Source organism: Hippopotamus amphibius, chromosome 9, assembly GCF_030028045.1.
Source record: "Hippopotamus amphibius kiboko isolate mHipAmp2 chromosome 9, mHipAmp2.hap2, whole genome shotgun sequence".
In the NCBI taxonomy this organism is placed as follows: domain Eukaryota; kingdom Metazoa; phylum Chordata; class Mammalia; order Artiodactyla; family Hippopotamidae; genus Hippopotamus; species Hippopotamus amphibius.
Genome location: NC_080194.1, coordinates 119019632 through 119030016, shown reverse-complemented (window position 1 = coordinate 119030016; position 10385 = coordinate 119019632). Strand labels below are relative to the sequence as shown.

Here is a 10385-nt window from a genome sequence, read left to right as displayed (position 1 = left end):
GGGTTCGACTCCTGGGCTGGGAAGATCCCACACGCTGCAGAGCAACTAAGCCCGTGTGCCACAACTACTGAGCCTGTGCTCTAGAGCCAGTGAGCCACAACTACTGAGCCCACATGCCACAACTACGGAAGCCCGTGCATCTAGAGCCTGTGTTCTGCAGCAAGAGAAGCCACCGCAATGAGAAGCCTGAGCACCGCAATGAAGAGTAGCCCCCGCTCCCGCAACTAGAGAAAGCCCGCATGCAGCAACGAAGACCCAATGCAGCCAATAAATAAATAAATTTATTTATTTTAAAAAAAAGATTCCATTAAAAAAAAAAAAACCCTGCCCTACAGAAACAGTTGTTTATGGCCTTGACTGTGGCCAGAGAAGAAGCTATATTAAGGACAGTGGACAAGCTGAGTCAATCTCCATGGCTACCAGTCCATCCTATATCCCCAAATATATATCTGCAGCTCAGATTTCTCTCGCCACATTTATATACACACCTGCCTTCTGGACAGATATCCTATGTGTCTGAGAGGCAGTTCAAATTCATGTCCAAAACTTAATTATCAAGTGATGCCAAATATCCTCCTCTTAAATTCCTTTTCTTTGTTAATTACCTCAGGCTCTAAACCAGGAAGCTAGAATCATCTTTTAATTCCTTCCTCTCTCACCTCTATGTCTCATCTTTCTGTAAGAATGGTTTCCATCTCCATACCACAGTTCAGGCCCACTCCTGATTCTTCATTAGGACGTAGCACAGTTGTAATTTAATCTTTGGGTAATTTGTTTAACTAGTGCTCACTGCCACAAGGCTGAATCCAGGACAATGGGTCCACTGCAGTCTTTCCATTTTTGTATCCCCAAATCTGAGCTCTGTTACTGACATCCAGTAGGTACTTGAGTATTTGCAGAAAGATTAAAATCAAGTCTGCCAGCATGGAGTTTTATGTGCCATCTTCCAGACTCAACCCTACAGTACCACCTGAGTAATCATCTGAAAGCACACATCTGACTATATTTTCCCTCTGTTTAAAATCTTAGCATCTTTCAATGACCCCTCATCTCCTAAAGGAAAGCAGTGTTTCTTAAATGTTCAGTGTCTAATAACTACTTATTAGCTGTCTGGAGCATACTGAAAACCTCCAATTTTAGGTAAACATTCATAAAAATTTTAAATAATAAAATTAATAGACAATAACTTAAAAATTAATAATATTCAAGTATCTCTTGTTATCCAAGCCTATTTATCTCCTGAGTTTGAGTTTGGAAATCAAGTTCATATAGCAAAGGATACATATACTTGGTACCTGAATTTTGGATAACAAGTAGCAAGAGTTTGGATAGTGCAGTATACCAGACCTACTAAAAAGAAGTATTCAGATACACTCAGATCCTGAGTTGGGGTGGAGAGAGTTAAATAGCAAAAGTAGGACGGTGAGAAATATCAAATCAGCAAAAGGGATACTGTTATTTGCAATCAATCATTAAGGTATATAATATACACACATATATATGTGCATGTGGATTAATGACAGATATTTATTTTGTTCTACTAAGTTAGAAAGCATAACTAAGAATGATGGGCAGCAAATGCTTCGTGGCCCTACAAATGGTTGTGTGTATTTGGATGGGACATATACCTAGAAACAGTGGTGAAGTCTCTAAAAGCCACTGTTACAAGCAGCTAAGTCAAAGAATACATCTCATTCAAAGGCTGAATGGTTGGATGTTTTAACTTGGGTGGTAGTTGCAAATGAATTTCTAATGTTTTTTTGTTTGAGTTCAGCTCTGGAAAGAATTTCTCCGTGTTTTCTGGCATAGTGAATGGTTTTTGTTTTTTTGTTTTTTTTTTTTTGGGGGGGGTACACCAGGTTCAATCATCTGTTTTTATACACATATCCCCATATTCCCTCCCTTCCTTGACTAGTGAATGGTTTTTAAATATGCCCGATAATATGTCATTGATGTCTTTCTCCAGAAAATGAAAAAAATCAAGTGTTAGGAAAGAGTCAATGTCAGCTGACAAAACCTCTTCACCACAGTTCAATTTCCTGATATCTTATCCTCAGCACTGAATATCCTACGAGGTTGGGCCTGAAATGAGAGGTCTGAGCTTTTCAAGCTGCTGCCCATGGCGTGTTGACACCCACTTGAAATCACCGAGATAACATTTCCTCACAACACTGGTAATGGCGACAAGGACCAGATTTATGGTTTCTGGCTTTTCCTGGCCTTATTAGTGTTATAAAGAAATCTTCTACTCCTCTCTCCCTTCAATTATTCACAGGAGCACCTTCCCCTTGGACAGCCAGCATGCTTGAGGGTAGAAAAACAGTTTCAGTACACACCGCCCATTTCTTCACAAAACACACAGGAAAAACATATGCTCTGTGATGGAGATCTGCCTGTGCTAACGATTTTTGTAACTTCTTCAACACTTTGTGAAGATCAGCATGCATAACTGTTCTCAGTAAATAAAACAGTATGCAGTCTTAGCACCCGGATACCACTATTTTTGAGTAGTCAAGTGAGCTGCATGGCAAAAATGGCCCTAACTCTTCATCCCTCCTTATGTCCAAGCCCTTTGTCACAGTGTGGTAGCACCCTCCCACTCTACCTCTGAGTTGGCCGTGGGACGTGCTGTGGCCCAACGGGATGGCAGCAAAAGTGACAAAGCAGAGACCTGAAAAGTGCTTGCATATTTGGGCTTGCTTGTTCCTGCTCCCCTGCCTTTGCCATGAGAACATGCTTGGGCTAAGCCTGCTAGAGGATGAGATGCGTAGAGTTGAGTTACCCTAGTTGTCCCAGCCAAGTCTATCCCAGACTAGCCATGCTGATACCCAGACACATGAAAGAACCCAGTTGAGAGCAGCAGAGCTGCCTACATGACCTATAGCCAGGACTGGCTTCATGGCTATGTGGCCTTTGCAGTCACACAGGGTCCTGTGTTAAGAAAGGTCCCATGCTTGGCTTAATGTTCTGTTGTCATTACCTTGAAATTCTTAAAACTTTTGAATAAGGGGTCATGCATCTTTATTTTGCACTGAGCTCCACAAATTATGTATCTGGTCCTGCCCACACTTTAGCACAGACACCTGCATAAGCCTAGCTGAGATGGGAAGAACCACCTCACTGGCCTACTGACTCATGAGAATAATAAATTCCTATGATTTAAGTGACTAGGTTTTGCAGTTATTTTACACTTTCGTAGCAATAGATACCGACACAGCAAACTTTTCTTTTGCTGGACACACGGCTGGTCCTCCATCAGCATTACCTCAAATACACTTTAACCTGCATCATACCTCACAAAAATATTAGATTAATTGATAATGAGAATTCAGAATTATAAAGTATGTTATTCTCATTCATATAGCTACCACGGAGATGCAAAGAGCTGGTTCATTCTTTTCCCACAAGTGGTCTCACTCAACTGTAAAACAAAATACTGTTTCACAATAATAATAGTTCCAGCATCTTTGTGTGCCATTTGGTAAAACAAAATATTGTTTTACAATAATAATAGTTCCAGCATCTTTGTGTGCCATTTGGTAAAACAAAATATTGTTTTACAATAATAATAGTTCCAGCATCTTTGTGTGCCATTTGTGCTCTGTGGCCTACTGTCCTGACATTAGGTTTGCTTATGGCTACTTTGGCTTTCTCTCCCAGCATTTCATTTCTCTTGATTTTGAGGCTGGTTTTATAAGCATGTTGACCACAGCATGACTTGCATCTGTCGATGCTGTTGTCTTGGCCTCTTTGCATTTAGAAACAAAATTAATCAATTTCATACCAGAAAATATTATTTTGTGCTTGGTCCAAGAAAAACTACTGGTTGACCTAGAAGGTTATTCTATTTTGGAAATGAGGTAAAATCTCTGAGAGCATCATAAAGCTCTCGGACAGAGTTTTCTAATACAGAGTGTGCATCGGAGACAAGGGGGGATAAATCCCTTGTTCAATAAACTCCAGTTTTTAGATATTCATAGCCACACTTCCCATTCACACGTTCCCTTTCAGCTGCTTGGGTGAAATCGTCACGTTCACAGATGCTCTTGTCCCAATAGATCCTGAAGTCCTGTTCACTATGCTTCTGATTTGTAGTGTTTGTACTACTATTTTTATCATTGCTTTTATACTTCAATGAACCACGTTTTAGTCATTTATCTATTTTGGTTAATCAGCGCCATAACACAATAGTAACAACAAAAAATACAAATTTTACACACATAAATGATAATATTCCAATGATATAACTAAAATAAACTATATTCTAGTAACTGATTTTAACTACACCTTGTTAAGTGTCTGACTGATTTGAGCCATCTATATGCATGAAACATTATTAGGAACATAATGTTATTTGATCATTTTTCTTCCATTTCAAATTCATAAAAATTTAAAGCACATATCTTTTCATTGCTTATGCTGCAGAAGCTGCTTGAGGACCATTTGTTTTACAGATTAATTCATCACATTTTAGAAACATTGACCTAAAAGGAAAGGCCTGAACTATTTATAAGCCATTTCATAATCTAGTCCCTTGATTCATATAAAACAATGGTTGTTATTAGTGTGTACACACACACACACACGTTGTTATTAGTATAACAATAACAAAAGCAACAACAACACTTTCTATTTACTGAGACCTTAAATGATGCCATGTGATCAGGTGCCATTCTAAGCATTTTAGGTGGATTCTCTTATTTCAAACTCACAGTAACCCTAGGAGGTAGGTACTAATTTGTTATTATGAATTTACAGATATGGAGTTCTGAATATTACAGAGGTACTTGCTCAAGATCACAAAGCTTGTAAGAGGTCGAGCAGGGATCTGATCCCAGGCTTGTCTAACTCTTAGGGACAGTATTACCTGGTCCTCACCCTGCCTCTTCAACCTCCCCCTCCTACACACTTTCTCACAAACGCACGAAGCCTCTGCATGCCCCAGCCATGCCACCCTACCTTCCATTCCCCAGAGGAGACGTCTTCCATATGTGTCTGTGCCCATCTTGTTCCTCCTGTCTGGAATGCCCTCTGTTTTTCCCTGGGTCACCCTTGTGAACTTTCACTCACCCTTCAGCACCCAATTTAAGAGTTCCCTCTGTGAAGTCTATCCTTCTACCCACACCCCAGATTTTTACCTTGTCTGTAATATCAGCCTAAATTTTATTCCTTTCCATTCTCCAGACAAAAACACAAAACTGTCTGGAGTGACAGCTGAGTTATTAAGAATTATAAGATGACAGAACATAATTTACTACATTGTACCTGATTGTTCCCTGGTCTATCATTAGTCGACTCCAGTTATTGACTTATGCCTCAATGAATAGGCAATTCCTTACCTTAAAATGTTATTCTCAGGTGGTCAGAGAACAGAATTAATTCTTATTGCATCTATAATAACAACTAGTTAACTTCACGAGGCACAGGGAATACATTCTCTATTTTACTCTTTCCAGTTTACTATCTGAGAGTGAGATTCACGACAATAAGTAAAATTTCCAAATTCACTCTCTCTAAGAATGGGTAGGGATACTGTTTTATGGATACTTAGAAAATACAATGGTACAGATCAACCGGTTTGCAAGGCAGAAATAGAGACACAGGTGTAGAGAACAAACATATGGACACCAAGGGGGGGTTGGGATGGAATGAACTGGGAGATTGGGATTGCCACAAGTACATTACTAATAAGAAAAAAATATCAAATTGTACACTTTAAATATATGCAGTTTATTGTATGTCAATTATATCTCAATAAAAGTCCTTAAAAAAAAAAAAAGAAAACACATCTCTATCAAGGTGGCAAGAATATAGCTTTAGGTCTGCTGGTACTTAAGAAAGCTGTAAGTTAATCAGTTATATTCTCTCTGAAGAGAAAGTAGAAGGTGGTGGTTTAGAGCAACAGTCTCTAAACTCTTTTGAACACTCACATCAGCAGTAGACATTTGAACCTGCACCCCTGCAAATGTGTGTATTTATTTATAGTTTATGTATGTGTACTATTGAATTAACATTCAGTATATTATGAAACATTTATGATATGGAAACTAAAAGGAATGAAGTAAGGAATAAATATAAATAGAAGTTCCACTATCTTTCTTCCACACCCAATGGATGCTCTCGTGTACCTGCTGGGATACATTCACACTACTATTGAAGACCAACAGTCTACAGATTATTCACTGGACAAGTACCAACTTGCCCCAGTGGATCCACATGCTGGGCTCACCCCAGTGGTCCCCAGCACCTGGGGACCCAGGATCCATGTCTACCCATGCAGACTCTGGTCCCAGACCCATCTCTGCAGACCCAAGCACCAGGCCTGCCTGGTGAACCCACTCCAGGTCCACCCCCAAGGCTCCAGGCCCCAGGTATTCCCACCTGCTGACCCAGGGCACCAGATCTACCCACTCATGGATCCCACCTAGAATCTCCAGGTGGGCTGACCGGTGAAGGGCCTTGTCTACTGAAGCCAGTCTGTAAAGCCATTCTTCAAGTGTGTAGACACTGACACAAGGCCACAAAGTATCATGAATAATCAAGAAAACATGACACCACAAAAAGAAACTAATAAAACTCCAACGACTGACCCTAAAGAAATGGATATCTATGAGCTGCCTGGCAAAGAATTCAGAATAATCCTCTTAAAGAAATTCAGTGGACTATAAGAAAACACAGATAAACAAATAAATGAAATTAGGAAAACAATGCATGAACAAAATGAGAGGTTCAACACAGAAACAGAAACTATGTATTAAAAAAAAAGTAGAGGGGCTTCCCTGGTTGCGCAGTGGTTAAGAATCCACCTGCCAATGCAGGGGATGTGGGTTCGATTCCTGCTCCAGGAAGATCCCACATGCCTTGGAGCAACTAAGCCCGTGCGCCACAACTATTGAGCCCATGTGCTGCAACTACTGAAGCCCACATGCCTAGAGCTTGTGCCCTGCAAGAAGAGAAGCCATGGCAATGAGAGGCCTGCACACCACAACGAAGAGTAGCCCCCACTCACTGCAACTAAAAGAAAGCCTGCGCACAGCAAAAAGGACCCAACACAGCAAAAAAGACCTACCCAATTAAATAAATAAATTTAAAAAACAAAAAAAGAATCCACCTGCCAGTGCAGGGGACATGGGTTCAATATCTGGTCTGGGAAGATCCCACATGCCGTGGAGCAACTAAGCCTGTGTGCCACAACTACTGAAGCCTGTGTGCCTAGAGCCCATGCTCCTCAACAAGAGAAGCCACCGCAATAAGGAGCCCACACACCACAACGAAGAGTAGCCCCCGCTCTCTGCAGCTAGAGAAAGCCTGTGCACAGCAATGAAGACCCAATGCAGCCAATAAATAAATAAATAAATTTTTTTAAAAAGTAGAAATTCTAGAGTTGGAGAATACAATAATTGAACTGAAGAATTCAATAGAGAGCTTTAACGGCAGATTTGACCAAGCAGAAAAAAGAATTAGTGAGTTACAAGGCAGATCATTTGAAATCATCCAGTCAGAGAAGTCAAAGAAAAAAGAATGAAAGAGTCAAGAAAGCCTATGTGAATTATGGTATACCATTAAAAGAAACAATCTATGCATTATTGTGTGGGAAGACATTCAGGAGCCTTTCTGAAACCTTGAAAATGTTCAAGTATGTGGGCCGAGCGATGGGATTCAGAATGTCCTGCTTGAGCAGTGGAGGAGCTGAGGGTGCGGGGCGTGGAGACTAATATCACCCTGTTTGGCCCTGAAGGACGGCTGGTTAGCCAAAGACGGGTAAGATTCCTCAGAGGAGGAACAACCTAAGACAGGCACAGCCGCAGAGGGGCCAACAGGGGTGATGCATAGAGCCTTCCTTATATCACCCTGTTTGGCCCTGGAGGATGACTGGTTAGCCAGAGACGGGTAAGATTCCTCAAGGGAGGAACAACCTAAGACAGGCACAGTCACAGAGGGGCCAACAGGGGTGGGGCACCGACCCGTAATATCTGAGAGAGGTCTCCTGCCCCCAGGGCTGTTTTGCTCTCCATGCCCAGCTCAAATCCACACCTGCTCATCTAGGACCCAGGAAGCAAACAAAGATAATTGCCTCAGTCATGTGAGGCCTTTGTTTATGGGTGTAACCTGAGAATGTAAGCCGAAGAACTCAATAAAAGCAACCTGGGATGAGCCAGCAGGGCTCTTGATCCAAGAGGTCTTGAGCCCCCCGGTCCCACTTTTCTCTTCAGTTTGTGTCTGTGTCTTCTTCAAGCTTGCGGCACCCGTCACTCACCTCGAGTCGCCGAGCTGGTCTCGGCATTACTGTAGTCCCAGAAAGAAAAGAGGGGGAAAGGGGGAAAAGAAAGCTTATGTAAAGAAACAATGGCTGAGAACTTCCCAAACCTGGGGAGAGATTTGGACATCTAAGTTCATGAAGCTAACAGGTGACCCTACAGTTTCAACCCCAAAATCACCTTCTCTAAGACAACTTAGAATAAAATTGTCTAAAATCAAAGAAAAAGAGATAATTTTAAAAGCAGAAAGAGAAAAAAAAATCTCATCCATATGAGAGGACAGAATAGAGTGGGATAATATATTCAAATTACTAAAAGAAAAAAAAAACTGTCAAGAATACTTTACCTAGCAAAGTTGTCTTTGAGAAATAGAGAGATGAAGATTTTCCCAAACAAACATAAGCTGAGGGAATTCATCATGACTAAACCTGTCTTACAAGGAATGCTGAAATGAGTTCTTCAAGCAGAAATGAAAGGACACTAATAACATGAAAATATGTGAAAATATAAAAGATACTGGTAACAGTAAGTATATAGTCAAATTCAGAATACTCTAATACTGTAATATAGTGGTGTGTTGATCAATTAACTCTAGTTAATAGACTGATATGAAACTAGAAATCAGTTACAAGAGGAAAACTGGGAAATTCACAATGTGTGGAAATTAAACAACACACTCTTGAGCAACCAATGGATCAAAGAAGAAACCAAAAGGGAAATCAGACAATATCCTGACACAAGCAAAAATGAAATTACAACATATCAAAACTTATGGGATGCAGCAAGAGTAGTTCTAAGAGGGAAGTTTAAAGCAATAAATACCTTTATTATTATTATTTTTTAAAGCGAGGTTCCTAAACTGAATGAACTCAGCCAGTGCCTCTTGCAATGGAGGTGGTCACTTCTTGAGAGTTTTCAACTCTGGAAAAATGAGCATCCTCAAGAGACCCCAGAATCCAACAACAGCAATATACACTTCCTTTATAAAGTTTCTTGCTGCTATGACCTGATTCTTACAAGCTCCAATTTGGTTGCATTTACTACTTCCCTGCAGGTGAAGAAAGTTTTCTTTGCTTTGGTGACTAACGGTATACACGCTGCCCCTTTCTGGGTTAGCAAAAAGCAAGGACTTGTGGGCATGTGGACTATGACCAATTTCATCAATATCCTGCACCATTACTATAAATCAGCCTTGGTAGAGATCTATGAGCTGGAAGAACACAAGATAGAAACTTGGAAGGAGGTGTACACACAGAACTTCTTTAAACCACTTGCCTGCATTTCTCCTATTGCCAGCTTGTTTGATGCTGTCTTTTCATTAATTCAAAATAAGATCCACAGGCTGCCAGTTACTGACCCAGAATCAGGCAACATCTTGTACATCCTCACCCACAAATGCATTCTCAAGTTCCTTGAATTGTTTATCACTAAGTTCCCAAATAGAGTTCACGTCTAAGTCTCCGGAAGAGCTGCAGATTAGCTTCTATGCCAACATTACTATGATCTGCGCTATGTGGCTCTGGGCATCTTTGTACAGTACCAATTCTCAGCCCTGCCAGTAGTGAATGAGAAAGGTCATGTGGTGAACATCTATGACAAGTTTGATGATATCTATCAGCAGCAGAAAAAACCTACAATAACCTAGATGTGTCTGTGACCAAAGCCCTGCAACATTAATCACATTACTTTAAATGTATCCTCAAGTGCTACCTGCACAAGAGTCTGGAGACCATCATCAATAGGCTGGGGGACTTCCCTGGTGGCACAGTGGTTAAGAGTCCACCTGCCAATGCAGGGAACACAGGTTTGATCCCTGGTCCAGGAAGATCCCACATGCTCCGGAGCAACCAAGCCAGTGTGCCACAACTACTGAGCCTGCATTCTACCACAATGAGAAGCCAGCACACCACAATGAAGAGTGGCCCCCACTCTCTGCAACTAGGGAAAGCCTGCGCACAGCAACAAAGACCAAATGCAGCCAAATAAATAAATAAATAAAAATAGGCTAGTGGAAGCAGAGGTTCACTGACTTGTTGTGGTAGATGAGAATGATGTGGTCAAGGGAACTGTATCACTATGTGACAACCTGTAGCCCTAGTGCTCACAGGCAGAGAGAAACAGCCCTGA

General features: G+C 41.0%; 1 pseudogene; it reads left to right on the top strand.

Moving 5' to 3' along the window:
- The first annotated feature begins 6110 nt into the window (after nt 1-6110).
- Nucleotides 6111-10385, top strand: LOC130861018 (5'-AMP-activated protein kinase subunit gamma-1-like; annotated as a pseudogene).